The sequence below is a fragment of the Myxocyprinus asiaticus genome, chromosome 29 (genome assembly GCF_019703515.2).
Source record: "Myxocyprinus asiaticus isolate MX2 ecotype Aquarium Trade chromosome 29, UBuf_Myxa_2, whole genome shotgun sequence".
Lineage (NCBI taxonomy): Eukaryota > Metazoa > Chordata > Actinopteri > Cypriniformes > Catostomidae > Myxocyprinus > Myxocyprinus asiaticus.
In genome coordinates, this window is record NC_059372.1 from 41,977,470 (window position 1) to 41,997,299 (window position 19,830).

Consider the following 19,830-nt stretch of genomic DNA (forward strand, 5'->3'; position numbering starts at 1 on the left):
TGAAATGTCACCTGAGTTTCTGGACAAACTGACAGCTAGAATGTCAAAGATCTGCAAAGCTGTCATTGCTGCACATGGAGGATTTTTTGATGAGAACTGTTTGAAGTAGTTTAAGAAGTTCTGAAAAAAAAAAAAAAAAATTCAAATTGTAATAGTAATTTTTCATGTTATTAATGTCCTGACTATACATTGTGATCAGTTGAATGCCAATTTGCTGAATAAAAGTACCAATTTCTTTCCATAAGACCAAAATCTGTACATTATTCCAAACTTTTGGCCGCCAGTATACATAAAGTTCAGTATGGTTTAATGGTCATCAGGCTTTATTATATGACATATGCTGTGAATGAAGTGTTTATGCTGAGGACTTTAGGTAACTAAGACTATGTAAGTTGGAAAAGCACTCGGAGTAGCACCATTCTTTTGACATCATCGTGACAAGGAAAGTGACAACACAAGTGAGTCAAAACACTGCAGTAATGAATATGACAATTCCTTCTTTTAATTTAATTATAATAGTCTATTTGTGCTGCATTGTGAGATAAATCATGAATTATGGCATTTTATGTTTTTGATTAATGTGTGTAAGAAAAAGTGTATAAATAATTAATTTAATTATATAAATAATAATGAATTAATTACATGATGTGCTAGTTAATTAATCCAATTAATAAAGGCCCACACAAATAAAAATAATTCAATAAATAAAATATTTATTAAAAAAATATTGAAATAATTTTAATTGTAAAATATAAATATAATAATTAAACTAATTATTAATTACAATATTGTGACAGATGAGTAAAGAATTGATAAGCCTATCATTGATTGGCCTACAGTCCACAGCAATCCATTTTGCAACTTGAACTTGTGAATCTCTCCGAGGTAGACTTATTATAAGAGCTTTTCTAAGGAGCTTCTCAGTTTGGTTGTCATTAACACAGGTTTTTAAGATGCTCTGTCAAGTTAAACTAGTTTAAAACTTTTATAAAATGTTTAGAAAATCACATCTTTTGACCCATGCAGACCTTCATCCAGCTAAGTTTGAATGCAAGAATGCGTCCTCATCTTGTGCTGTCTGCTGTCAGTAAGTGCTTACTGCCCCCTACTGACTGAAACTCGTAAAAACATGGAGGTGAATATTCTTTATTATTAGGGTTGGGAACTGAGAACATTTTTCTTTTTTGTTTTTTTTTTTCTTTTTTTTTTAAATACCGAAACCTTATAATTTTCTTGAATTTCGGTTCCATTAAGGGTTCTCGCATGTGCAATTTTCTGCCGATGCAGGCCGAACACTGTACTAAAATACTAAATACTAATATATCCTACAAAGTACTTGAGCGGCAGTGCTGCCCCTACTAATCTACAGCATGAAAAATGCAGTGCACCCAGTGTATTCTGATTCCCGAACAAATGATTCTTATGAGCCGATTCTTTTGAATCTGCAGCATGAAACACACAGCACGCCCAGTGTTGATTTATCTCCAAAGTTAAAAAGTTAAAGATACACATTAGTTTTGATGTAATCAGTGGAATTTTATAAAAGAATAAAAGAATAAATTAAATGGTTTATCACATTTTTGTTTAATTTAGATTTTTAATTTACTATATAGTTAGGATCAATTATTGGACTACATTTATGCCTCTGAAAAGTATGCAAACACACCTTTTACAAGAAATGTATTAAATTTATATTTCATTTGTTATATCTGCTCGGTAGACATCTGAATTGATCTCATCATTTGAATTGCATTTCTTAATTTCCAAATAATTCTTCCTCGAAAGCACTGAAAGAATCGTTAAGAGGAATCAGAATCGGAACTGGAATCGTTATATTCAATAAAATTCCCATCCCTGCTTATTATGGGCATAATTAATTGCATTAAATCAACAGCCCTAACAAATATATAAGATATAAGCATTAATAACATGTAAGTTAAAATGCTCATGTGATGAGGAGGAGGGCCGGGCCATGACTATGCACACCCGGCCCCCAATCGGGCTAATCAGCCAAGGAGAGGGATAAGTGCAGCAAATGTGGTAGTTCAGGAGAGAGAGCCACACGCAGCTGCAATGTGTGCACTTGTGTTCTGTGTCTTTTTGTTTAAGTTTTCATTAAACTATTATTTTGACGGTTCAGGCGGTTCCCACCACCTCTTTTCCCATCCTTAACTGTGTTACATTGGTGCCGAAGCCCAGGATGGAGGAGGGATGCCTCGCCACTACCAGCCAACCTAAAGGAGCAGCCGCGGCCATCCACCGGGGGACGGAGGAGTCCCTGCCGGCCGCCAAAACGCGGAGGGGCGTTCCATCCGCCAGGTGTCGGAGGACATGCTCTGGTCCGCCCGGGGAGGTGCGGCTGTCGTCCACCAGAGGTTGGGGAGTGGCTGAGGGCCGGGCGACAGCATATCTGGGCGCCGGCGAACCAGGTTACTTCTCTCTCTCCTCTCTCTCTACCACCACAGAGCCACAGTGTTACACTTTTCGTGGAAATCAACCTACAAATGTTTACTTAAAGTTGTCTTAGCATATTTAGATGAAATAGGAGAAAGTATGTTAACATCGAAAAATGTCTTCAGCTTATGGGATGAAAATACAACTTGAATGTATTGATAAGTTCATTTGAGTCACAAACCACATGATATTTCTGTATTTCCATGGGCTCATGCAAACATATACAGTATTTGTCCAAAAAAAAAAGCTCCCGTGCTGTATTGAAGTGCACTTCAGGAGTTACAGCACGGGTGATCCAGCAATAACAACAGCCTTATTACTACCCCTTCTCACAAGAGACAAATACTGTAGTATTCGTGTTTGTTTTGTGTAGTGGCCAAAGAGGTTTACCCAAAGGGTCAAGGATTCAGTCTGGTATCATAGAATCACATTACTATACCTACATTTTTGCCAATTGATTTTAACATGGCTCGTTGTATGGTGGCAGTTTCCTGGTGAAATTAACAATATAGGAGCTACAACAACGTCTTTTATTCGCTTTCACACAAATCACGAGTAAAATGACAGTTGGTCAGTTCATAAACACATACTTTTCACCCTGTTTCTTACACAATGCTTATTATAGCACATAAATTGTAAGGTAATACATTTAAAAGTTTGCCTTACTATGGCGGGGTGAGCAAGAGACAGACACAGTGGGTGTGCCTTCAGGCTTTGGAGAGGCATTTATTGGAAATAATAATAAACATAAAATTTTAGAAATGGAGGAAAATGGGGGCCTGGGTAGCTCAGTGGTAAAAGACGCTGGCTACCACCCCTGGAGTTCGCTAGTTCACTAGTTCGAATTCCAGGGCATGCTGAGTGACTCCAGCCAGGTCTCCTAAGCAACCAAATTTTCCCGGTTGCTAGGGAGGGTAGAATCACATGGGATAACCTCCTCGTGGTCACTATAATGTGGTTCATTCTCAGTGGGGTGCCTGGTGAGTTGAGCGTGGATGCCGCGGTGGATGGCGTGAATCCTCCACACTCGCTATGTCTCCATGGCAATGCGCTCAACAAGCCACGTGATAAGATGCGTGGGTTGACGGTCTCAGACGTGGAGGCAACTGAGATTCGTCCTCTGCCACTCGGATTGAGGCGAATCACTACGCGACCATGAGGACTTAAAAGCGCATTAGAAATTGGGCATTCCAAATTGGGTGAAAAAGGGGAAAAAATCCCCCCCCCCAAAAAAAAGGGGGAAAACAGCGTCCATGGGGAAACAGTGTCCAAAATAAAGGGGGACCTGGCGTCCTTGCAGTGAAAGAGGCCGTTGTGCAGGATGTGGAGTGTCCAAGGGGATGGTCCAGGACACGGGCGGTGTCTGGTGGCCGTGACGCGCTCCCCTTCGATGGTATGTGGCGCGAGGGCCGGTGGCTTCTGTGTCAGCCTGTCTTCCCTGGGGCCGTGGCAAGCGTGAGAGGCAGGGCGGCCTGGCATCCATGCCCATTGGCCACGACACGTGCTCCAATCCCCCTACATCGCATCTAATTCTCAGGTACCCGCCCTGCTCTGGTCCTTGACATGCAAGGACACCAGTGTGTACACACAAGGAGATAGAAGCTGGCTCCCAGAGGAGAGGCGTACTCTGCATTTTAATGGCAGCATTGATGAGGCTCCACTCGCATCAGGTGTGCCTCATCATACGCTGCCCAAACAAGGCTCATAAAGTTGCACTTCTCCTCTCTCCAGCCCAGGGATACCTCTCCGGGCCAGCTCACCCCCTCACTTGCACTCAGGCAGAGACAGAGAAAACACGGTTTAAACATGACAGCCTCAACCAATCGCAGGGTAAAATGCTTATTAAGTGCCACTTACCCTTTTTTGTGTTTGGGAGACCGCCCCCAAGGAGTCTCCTTCCCACTCCAGGCTTTCCATCTAGCAGGCGAACGAGTTAGTTGGTGCTCAGCTGTGCCGTCTCCGCTCACAAAAGTACCAGCATTCTCCACCACTGTGGCAGGGTGAGCAAGAGACAGACACAGTAGTGTGGCTTCAGGCCTTTAAGAGGCATTTATTGTAAATGTACAAAATGGGGGAAAATAGTGACCATGGGGAAATACTGACCAAAATAAAAGGGGGATCTGGCATCCTCGTGGTGAAATGGGGCATTGTGCCAGATGGGGAGAGTCCAAGGGAATGGTGGAAGACACGGGCGGGGTCCGGCAGCCGTGACACACTCCTCTTGGTGGTCCATGGCATGAGAGATGGCAAGTACCTGCCCTGCTCCTGGACATGCAAGGACGCCAGTGTGTGCACACAAGGAGATAGAAGCCGGCTCCCCGAGGAGAGGCACGTTCTGCATTTTAATTGCAGCGCTGCCCTCCACTGGTAGCTCAACTGATAGCGTTGCACTTGTGATGCAAAGGACCTGAGGATCACGTGAGTCGACACATGAGCTAAAAGTGTCATAGAAGCACCACAAAATGTTGTCGTTGCTAAAGTAAATACACATATGCTTTTATGGCACTATCGGTTAGGTTTAAGTTTATGATTTAGGGTAGGGAGGACAGTTTTGTTGATTTAAACTTGATGGAGCATTAACTTTAAAAACCTCATATGTTTTGGATAAAATTTTACTTGCTTTTAGTGCCACACAGTGGACATTTAACCTTAGAACTGTGAAGATGTGTGCAATGAATCATGTAATATCATTTTGCAAAAATGTCACCACAGTCACATATATTTCATGAGATTAGGCTGGAAAAGGTGTTTTTACATGCAGAATGATGTAGTTATCTACCAGCAGGTACCATGGACCACCCTAACTGGACCATGATAACCAGTCAAATGCTGACCCCCTGGAAGTCAACTTTTAGCTCAACCAATGGCATAGGTTTGGGGTGGGATTGCCTGTTTGTATGACCAATGTAAGATGGTAGGAGTGTTTGGGAAACCTGTTTGAAAATTAAATTATTAAATATTCTGCAATTAATTTTTACACTGTACACTTAAGTATGAAACCAAACAATGCTGATAGCAAGAGCGGTTCAATTGTGATTGATGTGCAGGTTACTAGGGAAGAAGAGCAGCAAGTGAGTGATGAAGAGGAGATGGAGGATAGCAGAGTTGAGCAAACACTGAACTGCTGCTGTGTGAAAAAGCATGAGCAGCAGGATACCTCATTAAACACAGCAGGACTGCGGCTGATCTCGATTTATTCAAACACTCACACAGGCAGAGGAGACTGGGATCATGCCTAATCAGGACATGTCATCAAACTAGTTAACATTATCACCTCTCTAAGTGTACCACACACACATCTTTACTTTGTCATACTGTTGTACTGGGGTACATTCCCTCCAATCACAAACCCACTAGTGTACAAAATACAAAAGACTTGTAAAATTACATTACCTGAGCCACAGTTGTAAAAAAGCCAGTATCAGAATCAGAATCAGAATAAGAATCAGCTGTATGCCTAGACATACAAGGAATTTGTAATAGGAGCTTCCAGTGTACAAAAATACAAAAACAATAAAAAAAAAACAGCAGCAAAACATAGATAATAATAAATAAAAATAAAAATAATTATACACATACTGTACGTACATACCACACACACACACCTGTGAATGAATATTTGAATTTAAATAGAAATGTTGCATTGTTCATAGAAGTTGGTAACTTGCTAACTGTAAACAGACAGTTAGGGCCTATTCACAGAGAGTGAATTTTCACCAAATTTCTTTGTGAATTTTAAGTGTCTTCCTATGGACTATACACAATGGATTAAATTAAATCCAACCACAATAGAGGATTTTATAGTCATTTAAGTCATTTTTAGCCCTTCAGTTGTCGGAAACAAAACAACTTACTAACAAAGAAGATGTAAGCTTTTGGTTTGTGTATCCAGACCAAAAATTACACTCTGCTTCACAATAAACACTTTATTGTGGTAAAATCACTGAAATGCACATCTTTAGTAAAAGACAGACCGAAAACAGACCGCCAAATTCCCACATACAGTCAGTTTATTCAAACACAAATATAAGACTGCGTGATACTGCATATATTACTGTATCTCCAACATACAAATGTGGATAACTCAGAAATCAGCGTTTTTTCAATATTTTTGAGGATTTTACTTTCTCTGTGGGACCCCATCGTGAACACACACAAACACACACACTATACAATCACAATGAGTCCATTCAGTGGCACAAATCCCACAAGGTAAATCTCCCAGGACTGGCAGGGAAATGAGAGAGAGAGAGAAATCGGGAGAAAAAGAATTAAATAAAAATGCAATAAAGCTGCCTGTGTGAAATCAATCTGCTTAGAGTTTTGCTTAATAAAAATTCATGAAGAACTGCCGGCCCAGAGTTCGTAAGAAATATAGTTGTTGGTATAGAGGCAGAGTCGGACAGTAACTGTCTTCTGTGTGTGGGCATGGGCGTGTGTGTGCACGTATAAGAAACAACTGTAGGAAATACAGTGTGTCTAGTTTGTGTCCACCACTGAACTGACTCTCAGAAAAGATCACGCCTTAAAGACCCCAATGAAATGACTTGAAGTGCAGTTCTCTTTCCTGTGTTGACATATTTCCTATTGAAACAGGAAGTTGGGGCAGGACATATTGAAGGTCTTGTCCCCCTCTTTAAAAAATAACCTTTAGTTTACATCACAGCCATGAACAATGATTTGCATATGACTTTGCATATGTTACTAGGTGTGAGGGGGAGGGACATCCTTATTCAGGAAAGCATTTAATTGGATAAAAATATGCCCATGAGTGCAAGATGAGTCATCTATATTTTGGGTCAATTTAAATTTAAAATGCACAATATATGATAAAAATAGGAGTATGGATGTCAATCACTTAAAATTTTTAATCAAATTAATTACATGATGTGCAGTTTGATTAATATATTTAATCCCAATAAATCACATATACAGATATTTGCAGAGAAACCGATAATGAGGCAATAATCTGACGTGCTGCGAGCTGCGATTGTCTGTGTTATGCGAATACTATCGGGTCCTTGAATAACGTATAATGTGTGAGGAAGGGCAATCGGTAGAGTTTCTGGTGCCCCCCACCCCCAGGTTAACCCTCTGGGGTCGACGGACGCGTCCTGCTGGATTTTATCCGCATAACAGCGGAAACAACTTAAAATACTCCGTCATTTTTGGGCATACAGATAAGTGTAAGACATCATTAGAAACCATAAAGGGTCTACTTTTATTTGTGTACTCTCACAATAACAACAAAACCTTGTGCTTTTGTAAAATAAAGAAAATAGACAGGCTGCGCTTTCAGCCGTCTCTGTCTCCGCGAGCATCTTTCTGAAACACGTCACAAAAATGAACTGAAACTCCACGAATACTTATCAGAGAAACATGAAACATATGTCTAAAGAAAGCTTAAAATGTCTACTTTTAAATAAAACAATTCAAATTTAAAACAAATATTCTCCTGCAATGTAATCTGTATGAAACAAAGCGATGTACAGTTTCTCCTGGCTCAGCTCATTATCTCTAATGAGATCACACCCACCAGCAGAGCGCGCAATTGCGTAATATGTGTATGGGGAGCAGCGATGCTGGTCTCAATGACTTTACCTGTAAATTCAGTCATGAAACTCTACATGGTGCAAGCTGATTTATTGAACATTTTATCTGTTAACCAATCGTCTCTCGTACTTTATGGCCCAATCTGATAGGCCCATGACATGTAATCTTCTAGACCAATCAGATTGCACGGTGCAAGCTGATAAGTCCTTTGACATGTAATCTGTGAGCCAATCAGCTTGCATACTCCCTGTTTGTCTTGTACTTAAATTGCCTTAAATTGTTGTTTGCGGGTAAGTCGATTTCACTTCAATGCGCTGCATACGTTTTTTATTTAATTTTTTATTATTATTATTCTATAAGCTCATCATGTAATTAATTTGATTAAAGATTTAAAGGGGTGATGAAATGCTCTTTTTTATAGTTTTATTATCTACCCTGAGGTTCATTGATAATTATAATTTAGTAACATATGATCATTTTCGCCCCTGTCTCTGGTCCTCTGTCTAAAATGCTTGGTTTTGGCATTAGCACCTCCTTAATACTTCAACGTAAATGCCCACTGTTCTGATTGGCTAACATTGTCCAGTCCAGCCATTTTTGAAACTCATTCTGAAGAGAATGAACAAGCGCCACAACATTATAAAACTAAATTTAGTTTCAAATTGCATCTGAATATATTAAACTGTTCATCTCAAGCACAACTGTTAACACTCACACCCGGTCTACACCAGACACGTGAGTCACATCAAATGCAATAGAACCCATTATAATCAAAGACACTCTCTACCGGGGGCCTGGGTAGCTCAGCGAGTAAAGACGCCCCCTCCTTTCCGCCTGCTGGCAGGCCTTCCCCTCCTTCCGCGACCTGGCAGGGAGACAAGGGGAGGGAAAAACAAAACAACAAAAGGAGGAGAGGGAAAGGCCAACATGGAGTGAGAGAGAGATAGGAGAGAGAGGAAAAAAATGTACTCGCCGGTTCCCAGACTCGCCGTCGCCTGGTCCTCGATCACTCCTCCACCCTGTGGCGGACAACAGCCATTCTTCCGACCCCGCCACGTTTCGGCGGCTGGTAGGGAACTCCTCCGCCCCTAGCAGTGGCTCTACTGCTCCAGGCGGTCAGCAGCGAGCCCCTCCTCCCCTCGTGGATGGCGGCCGTTCCTCCACGTCCAGGTGGCCAGTAGCAACTCCTCCGTCCCCCAGCGGATGGCTACGGCTGCTCCTTTGGGGTGGATGGTAGTGGCGAGGACTCTACGATGGTGCATCCCTCCTCCTTCCCGGGCTCCGGCACCAATGTAACAGGGTTCAACGGAAAGGAGGAGGCGGGAACCGGACGAAGCATCAAATGCTCTCTAGAATGATAATCTCCATGTCATTTCCAAATCATTTTTTGAATATTATTAATATTCATGAATAAACACACATTCACCTCTCTTCATATAGATGCAAAGCCTGATTCCTTTACATTCCACATCCAAAAGACAAGAGAAAGCAAAGTCTGCAGCTTTGAGGAGTTAAATAAAGCAATCACTTCTAATGCGGCACTGCAAAAGGAAGATTAATTGTAGTCAAGGGAACCTTCATGGCCAAGAGCACAGCTACTCCAGATCAGCTGCCTTTACTGTCTTAGTGTTAATATAACAGAACTGAGATCTTGTGAACATTCAGGCCCAAGCACAAGCTGCCATAATCAAACAAAAGAGGAATGTCTCTGGTTCCACACCATTTGTCAGACAGACAGTAACCCCATTGGTGTTTAACAACATGCACAGCAGGGACAATTGCGCAGGTTTTAATTGTGTGAGGCATTTAATTGCTCGGTGAGTGCAGCTTTCAGCATGACTGTCCGCTGTAATGCGATCACTGACAGGGGAGATAATTACACATTATGTGTCATGTTAACTTCATATCATGTCTGGGTTTATTTTGAGGTATTTGATCTTTTAGTTAAGAGATGCAACAGGCAGTGGTGTTTTAGCTGGAGTTATGTAACATTTATCTTATGATGGGGGTGGGTGTTATAAAGAGTGAGATTGTGTTGACTTTGGCAGGTTAGTATCAGTCCAGGAGATCACTGGTGTACAGTGTGTGAGAAAGTGGAAGCTGTCCTTCACCCATACTTGTATCTTCCTGCAGGACTCATGGCGGGTGCTGTATCTAAGCAGAGCGCTCCAGGAGGTGGGGAAGTGCACAGCATCCGAGAACAGGGAATCCCCATCCAGACCTAACAATGGAACGGGAAGGAAAGAGCACCAACTCCTGTCCTTTATTAGCAGCCTGGGACAGAGTCCAATACACATCAAATACAGAGCTAGGAGGTCAGCCAGTTTTTCTCTCAATTAAACACACACACCTCTATCATTGTTTATAGTCATCTATTCCCTTCAAATCTAATTCTTAATCAGTATATCTGTCTTGTTTTCCAGTTACATCTAAACATCCGTAAAAACAATAATTTCTTTGCAAAGCAAAACTGAGTAAGGTATTAAGACTTGTTTTCAGATTATATTGCTTTTATATATATTAAGTTAGTTTTTCCTACTATATTGGGGATTTTTTTTTTTAAGCATAAATTAACATTTAGTTGGTTGATGCTTAAAACTAGTCAAAACAATCTGCCAATGGGTTAATGTTGCGTGCAAAAAAGGGTATTTGGAAAGGAAAAAAATCATCAGAATAAACGGCTGCTTTTTACAGACCTCTAAGAGGACAGCTAGGGAAATTATTTTCAATAAATGTTTTCATCCCTTATGGAAAGTAACCATAGTTTTACTACAGTAATCATAGTTAAAATATGATATGTGTAGTAAAACCACTGTAACCACAAAATTTACCATGGTTTTAGGTCCGTGTACTTTTGCGTCCATTCCTTTTTCTTTTTTAACCCAAAAATGAAAAATTTGTTTTTTTCTTTATTGGTTTTAACACTGATTAATAAAATAAGCAAATACAAACTCATTTCCTGTTGACTATTTCATTTTCTATTTAAAAAAGCAATGAAGAGATGGGGAAAAGGCTCAATTAGAATCTTGCTGCTTGGCACATCGTGGTGTTGTTGCGAGGTGTTGCCTCTAATGGACAACGCGTGAGAGATCGCAAGCCACACCACTTGGCCATATGCTGACTGGGAGTTGGTCTATTATATATTATTTTTATTTTTAATAACATTGTATAATTAGTAGTGACTGTAGTGCTGCGTCCCACTACTTAGTAGGTCCTCATGGTGGCGTGGTTACTCACCTCAATCTGGGTGGCAGAGGACAAGTCTCAGTTGCCTCCGCTTCTGAGACCGCCAATCCGTGCATCTTATCACGTGGCTCATTGTGCATGACACCGCGGAGACTCCGCATGTGGAGGCTCATGCTACTCTCCACGATCCACACACATCTTACCATGTGCCCCATTGAGAGCAAGAACGCCTAATTGCAACCACGAGGAGGTTACCCCATGTGACTCTATCCTCCCTAGCAACCGGGCCAATTTGGTTGCTTAGGAGACCTGGCTGGAGTCACTCAGAACACCCTGTATTTTAACTCTCGACTCCAGGGGTGGTAGTCAGCGTCAGTACTCACTGAGCTACCCAAGCCCCCAACAGAACTCTTTTTTTATTTTATTTTTTTTATTACATTTATCAATGGGACACGGCGCTATGGTCACTACAAAATCATACAATGCTATTAAAAATAAAAATAATATATAATAGACCAACTCCCAGTCAGCATATGGCCAAGCGATGTGGCTTGTGATCTCTCACGCGTCGTCCATTAGAGGCGACACCTCGCAACAACACCATGATGTGCCAAGCAGCAAGATTCTAATCCATATGGCATGCATAGTTTACAGTTAGTGGTGGTTCAGGACAATATTTAATGAAAATTGAGACCAGTTTGCAGAGCGATCCCAACTCTAATTCTGGCTGATAGGATTAAGGCAGTACAGAAGACGGGGTGGGTTGACCAATCAGAGAAAAGGGGCGTTTCAGTGCCGCTCACATGTGCATATCAAATATTCAAGCCATAAATACATTTTTTAAACAATGAAAGAAAACAAAAATTGAGCCATTTCCCCCTTTCTCTTTATTCCTTTTTAAATAAGTTTGCATCTGCTTATGCTATTCATCATTGTTAAAACCAATAAAGAAGAAACTGCATTTTTGAGTTTTTCATTTTTGGCCATTTTACTACAGTAACAATAGTTCAACGATGGTATTTGTTTTAAAACCATTACCACAAAATGTACCATGGTATTTATATATCCATATTGTAACAATGATATTTGTGGTAAAACCATAATAATATAAAAAAAAAAAAAAAAAAACATGGTAATAAAAATTATCTGATCATTATGTTAGTTTTACTATAGTAACACCATGGTTAATTTGTGGCACATGTACCATGGTTTTAAAACCATGCTTGTTACCAAAAAATATTTACTGCAGGTTTATTATAGCAAAAGCATGTTTTTTGATAGAAACAATGGTTTTAAAATCCATACTTGTACTACGAATTAACTATGTTACTATAGTAAAACTGTAGTAAACATCTTTTTTTTTTTTTTTGGCAGAAGGATTATGATTAATTAACACAGTTTTGGTTTTCCTGTATTATCACTATGGTTTTATTCTATGAATATCATAGTTAAAATATAGTTACTGTAGTAAAACCATGGTAAATTTTGTGGTTAGTATGCTTGTCTTAAAAAATACCATAGTCGAACTATGGTTACTGTAGTAAAGCCATGGTAAATTTTGTGGTTACTATGCTTGTATTAAAAATACCGTAGTCGAACTATGGTAACTGTAGTAAAACCATGGTAAATTTTGTGGTTACTATGCATGTATTAAAAATACCATAGTTGAACTATGGTTACTGTAGTAAAACCATGGTAAATTTTGTGGTTACTATGCTTGTATTAAAAACACCGTAGTCGAACTATGGTAACTGTAGTAAAACTATGGTAAATTTTGTGGTTACTATGCTTGTATTAAAAATACCATAGTCGAACTATGGTAACTGTAGTAAAACCATGGTAAATTTTGTGGTTACTATGCATGTATTAAAAATACCATAGTTGAACTATGGTTACTGTAGTAAAACCATGGTAAATTCTGTGGTTACTATGCTTGTATTAAAAACACCGTAGTCGAACTATGGTCACTGTAGTAAAACTATGGTAAATTTTGTGGTTACTATGCATGTATTAAAATTACCATAGTTGAACTATGGTTACTGTAGTAAAGCCATGATAAATTTTGTGGTTATTATGCTTGTATTAAAAATACCATAGTCGAACTATGGTAAATGTAGTAAAACCATGGTACATTTTGTAGTTACTGTGCATGTATTAAAAATACCATAGTCAAACTATGGTAACCATAGTAAAACCATGGTAAATTTTGTTGTTACTGTGCTTGTATTAAAAATACCATAGTTGAACTATGGTTACTGTAGTAAAACCATGGTTAATTTACACAACTTAAATTGTGCTCGTTGTATTTGGCGACAGCTGGAGGAAAATTTGTCTGTCCACAAAATGTGCACTGTGCATCACATGTTTTGTATGCTAACCCATATCAAACATACAGTATATGGAATTATGAGAATGTGAAAAAAGTGATACTTGTTTTTAACTTCTCAAGAATTAATTTTTTACTGGAAAACAAGACAAAAAATACTTATAATAATGATTTTGGCAGTGGTGCTCCATCCTTCCATGACCTGAAAGTCAGCAGATGAGTGAAACGGTCAGTCCTCACAGCAGAAGATCACGCCGTTCCATTGTTGTTGTTGATCTTCTTTGGCACTGAAGGAATTCCAGTAGTCAGCTTCAAATTCCCCCTTGATCCACTCTGTCTCAAGGTCATTTGAATGTCCTAATCTCCACCCCCCTCATGACTCTGTTTTCACCAGCATCCTGATAAGCATCACTCCCTCGCAAATTGCTGAAGACAACGAGAGTATCAGTGAGATAAGAGGATGATTTACAGAGGAACATGTGACTGGTGAGGGTGACTGGGCTTTGGGTTCCTGCTGAGACAGCAGATGGTGACTGGAGGTCTGTCACTACATTTCAGGACAAGAGCTCATCTCAAGTTCAGTCCATGAAAATCAGTTTTAAACAAAACAAGTACCCAAAACTTCCAATATTTCACTTTGCCTCTCTTTAACAATTCTGAGTACATGTTGAAGCTGTGGTCTGATTAACAAATGTGCCTTAGAAATGTTGAGTCTGGGTGCCCAAGTGGGACCAATGGTGGTGTTCAGATCTGGTCCACGTTGAGTCCTGATTCTGATGCCTGAGTCTTCTCCACATCATTTCCTGTCATGTCTCCTCTTTTGCATCAATACCCTGCTGAAAAAAAATAAAACTACAGAAACCCTCACCCAAACTTTAATGGTCATAATGAGAATACAAAAATTATTATAATAATGAAAAGAGGACATTTTAAATTAATTTAACCCTCCTATGGTATTTGGTCATTTCTGACTGAACATTTTTTCTTCATATATTAAAAATGGATTCCTTTATCTGAGCAATACAAGACTTGGTGACTTTTCCTCCATTTGCCATCTGAATACACACACACACAAACATGGGCTTGATTCGACAAGTCTAAGTGGTCGTAAAAAATAAAATAAAACGACACCTTTGGTATTCGTGGTCAAAATTGTCCGACCATTGAAGATGACTGTAAAAGGCCAAAAAAAAAAAAAAAACAGAGCATTTTTGTTTTTTTATCTGTCAAATACAATCAATAAATCAGTCACAATGCATGAAAAAACAGACAGAAATTACAGGGTAAGACTCTAAAAAATCCTCAGTACAAAACATACACACTCACTCACACACAAACACACTTACAGACACACAAAAATGAACTGGTGAGACTATAACACAGAGATTTTTTTTCTTACATTTGTCAGAAATGAAGGGGTGAGACGATAACACACTCACAATGCAGAACACACACACACACACACACACACACACACACACAGAGAGAGAGAGAACCAGGGCATCAATAAGTGGAGCTCTACAGCCATCTTTTGGTCATTGTTGGCATTACAAGTCATTTGTTGTTTTCCAGCTGATGAGACTAGGCCCTTTGAGACCCAGATCCAGACCAAGATTAGACTCCTCAAGACCCAGATCCAGACCAAGACTAGACCCTTCAAGACCCAGATCCAGACCAAGACTAGACCCTTCAAGACCCAGATCCAGACCAAGACCTATCCCAGAGACCAAGTCCCAGACCAAGACCTGTCGGTCTAAGAACCAGGCAGTAAAGTTTAATGAACCAAGATGCTGAATTTATATTTGAAGAAACTTCTTGGTGGACAGCCACAGTAGAGGTCTACATGGCATTGGTCTGATTTTCACTGCATGTACACCCATTCCTTTTATTCCTCCACCATCTCACCCCCCAGGAGTCACAAAGCTGTTTATTCTTCTACCGTAATAAAAGTAAGATAAAAAAAAGTGTCATATGGCTCTTTATTGCAGGCATTATTTTTAAAAAGAAGGGAAAAAATCCTATATGAATGCCAATAGATTTTTAATGAAATAATAAAATGTCAGTTTATCCAATAGGATCTTAATGTATTCTTATTGGTTACTTATCTGATTCCTTTAGGGTTGGTTCAAAATTATGAAAAATTCCTTCAAAATGTTTTGCATCATAAATTAACACTCAAAACACAGATGGCTGCTTCACATGTTAACATTAAATGCCAAATAGGGATGTAACGGTTTCACAGTATACCATGGTTTTAAAAAGAGACAGTTAAAAAAAAAAAAAAAATGACACCTTTGATATTCGAGGTCAGAATTGTCCAACCATTGAAGATGAATGGAAAAGGCCAAAAAACAGAGCATTTTTTTTTTTTTTATCTGTCAAATACAATCAATAAATCAGTCACAATGCATAAAAAACAGACAGAAATTACAGGGTAAGACTCTAAAACATCCTCAGTGCAAAACATACACACTCACTCACACATAAACACACTTACAGACACACAAAAATGAACTGGTGAGACTATAACATAGAGATTTTTTTTTCTTACATTTGTTACAAAAAAATAAAAGAAAATAAAAATCTGTCACACTGATAAACACACACACGCAGAAATGAAGGGATGAGATGATAACACACTCACAATGAATAACATGAATTTATAATTCATGGTATTACTTGATATCTATTTATTTATTTATTTCTAAAATCCAAGTAAAGGAATGAAAGTTTCCATTGTAAATATCAGTTAAATTAAGAGAGAATCAGCTACATTTACACAGCATCATATAAACTTGATCAAATAAATCTGCAACTTGCGACATCCTCCTGTTTCACTAAAAAGTCACTTTATTTTAAAAGCCACACGCGTGAACTGCTAAAGCACATTTACACTTAAACAGATGAAAATTTCAGTCATAGAGATGGTAGAAGCATTTTAAAGTGGCCAATTCAGAATATTTTGCCTTTATAAAGTAACCAGATTAAATATTCTGTCCATCATAACATTATTTTGCTTCATAACACACATAACACTGACTAAAAACATTCAGTCAGTGAACCGGAACATTTATGCACAGCATAGAGGGTTAAAATATCAGAAATATCCAGAGACAGAGTCTCTAACGTTAATGAATGAATAGAATACAACAGGCATACTGTTTTAGTCACAGACTAAAAGCTGTTTATTTGTATACAGCATAGAGGTACAAAGCATAGAGATCTGCATTTCTTGAGGTATTTTAATCTTCAGAACGGAGCGTCTGACATTTGGCGGCTTTTACCGGGTTATAGTGCCTGCCGAGTTTAACCTCTGTCGGTGCAACTTATACAAAGATGTGACTTATTTGTGTGATTTGGAAAAGGTGTGACTTATATTCAGGTGCAACTTTATTTCCATAAAATACTGTAAATCATAAATAAATATTAAACTGCTAATAATTTTATCAAGGCACCTAAATACCGCGGCATATTTTGTGAAGGTTATCATACCGTGAACATTTCATACTGTCACACCTCTAATGCCAAATTCATCTTTGCTAATCAAAATTAAACCGAGAGATGGAAACCTAGCTGAAAACTATTGTTGGAAAATTAAACTATTAAAACAACTACGCATAAACAGAATGTTCTTCACTGACAATATCACTGACAATCTCTGATCAAAATAAAGACAAATGCTGATGTAAAACAATAATTGAAAAGAACAGTTTGAAAGAATTGATTCGCCAGACTTCCTAAAACCTAGGTAACTGAGAATTGTGTTTCATAGCATTATTTATATAACAAAATAACAATGTTATTTTTTTAAATCACAGACATGCCTGTTGAGTGCATGAATGCAATGGCCAATCAGAGGCGTTTAAGTTTAAAAGATTAGCTCACCTAAAAATGAAAATTCTCTCATTATTTACTCACCCTTATGCCATCCCAGATGTGTATGACTTTCTTTCTTCTGCTGAACACGAACAAAGATTTTTGGTAGAATATCTAATCTCTGTAGGTCCATAAAATGCAAGAGAATGGGTGCCAATGTTTGAAGAGAAAAATTCATGAGAGTCGAGGTCATGCAGCCTTCTGCGTGACATATGGGAGTTGGCAAGTTCACACAAGAACTGTCGCTTGAAATACAAAAAAACAAAAAACAAAAACAACGGAAGTGCAGTGTTCTTTACAAGAGAGGAGCATAGACATTCATACATAGATGCCTCATTTGGCAGGTTTGGATACATCAACTGCGGCGCCATCTTGGAATGGTCAACAAGGAGAGCTGTTTAAATTGGTTTGAATGCAAATGAATGGAGAAGATGCCTCAGGCCGAGCTCCTTGCTCAGATCGCTGCATAAAAAGCTTTTGTGTTTGTGATCCACAGTCATTTAGAGTGTGATGGTCAATTTTAGTTTGTTGCCATTTAAATTATATGTGGTTCATTTTCCAGTAAAGGCAATCGAACGAATTTAAGGCAATTTTCCAGGTAGCATTTGTGAAAGGGGCTACTACGAAGATGGGTGAATAAAGGGTAAAAACTCTGCACTTCAGTGTGTTCATATTGACTGCTCTTGACTGAGTGAAGAAATCACAAATAAAATGTTGCCGTCAAAATAGGTAAGGCACTGGGTCACACCAACCGATGACGTGTACCAATGGCAGTATGAAGGTGTATAGCAGCCAATGCAAAGTTCTCCTGAGAGTTTGTGCTGTAAATCTGTTTCAACCACCACAACAAACTCTAACACTTTTTTTCAGCCAAATGTTGTTCGAAATGATGCCACGCCAATTATTTCTTCGATTTCGCTTGAAGTATATCGCCGCCTTTAGGGTTAGCGGTTTGTTCAAATGCCTTCACCTAACTATAAGCAATTGTAATCATGAGGCTTGCCTTAGTAAACACTACTAATAAATAATCCAGCTTCCACCACCTCAATATGTCTTGAGTTTTGTTACCAAATCCTTTTCCCAGTCATAGTTGTTGTTGGATGATTAGGTCACGCTTACAAGTAATTACATTGAAATATCTTCCAATATTTCTAGTCTGAATATATACAGTATGACTGTGCTTTTTAAACAGAAGCGTATTGAACTATTTTTTTTATTATTATTTTTTTTTTTTTACATATAATAAAAATATCCTGATTCTCCTTCTTTGTATACATGTTCTCTGAACTACCTATTTTCACCATAACTTCTCTATGGAATTTTAATAAATAACATATTATAGGATTTTCCTGTAATTATCTGGTAGCACAGAGGTATTACAGTCTGTCCCCTTTACTCAGCTTATGTCAGGTAAATTGGCTAAAATTGGTTCATAAACTCTTCCCAAATGTTTCAGTATTCCCTCACCTCTAACCTAGTGAACTATAACCTTTGGCCCTTATGTGATGGACTATAGTGCTCTTCCAGCAAACAGAGAGGACAGGATGAGGGGGCCAGCGAGGGCCAGATCGCAGGTGGATCCTGGATGTGTACACGCGTGTTTGTGCAGACTAGATAGTGAACACATGCCTACACACACACATTCTGGGTAGTGGATATGAGATGTGTGAATAGGGCAGGTCCAATTGTATTCAGAAGCACAGACTGATGACAGGGGTACAAGAGGCCACACGAAGTCCCAGCCTACACATCCTGTGTCCAGCCTCACTGTGAATCCAAGGCCACGACAGCCAGCACACAGGGGTTAATAACTGTTATGCAACACAGAAGCATGGGAAAGAGAGAGACACGGCTTGTACCCACTATTCTGACATGTACAGCTTCCAGAGAATGAATTGTTAAAGATAAGCATAATATAATAATATTCACTACAAATATTAAACCAGAATATTGTGAATTATCGGGATCAAAGCGTTTTGGAAGTTACAAAAATTATCAAAATTGCCAAATTTGAAAGAACAGATATGTCAGAGGCAAAGTAATTTCATTAGTAAGTACTCTAGTTACTTAGTAGGTAGTAATGTACTTAAATATAGTTAAATTAATTAAAAAGTCAGTAACTGAAATCTGATTTGAAAAATCGAAAAAATATAATGCATTACACAACTTTTTGAATTCTTAAAGTAATTACATTACAGTAACTAATTACTTTCCCAGATAGCAAGGAGACATCAATTTAACATCTATTTTTAGTTGTAAGGGTCGGTATCAGTTGTCGATCAATTTTCAATGTTGAATCAACATTCACTATTTGGTCGGTACATCAGAACATTGTTAGCTCGAAAATATAACATATATTCAATGTCGGAGTTAGGTTGATTCATCGACATGTACCATCGACCGATCTGGTTGAAATCATAACATTTGTTCTATGT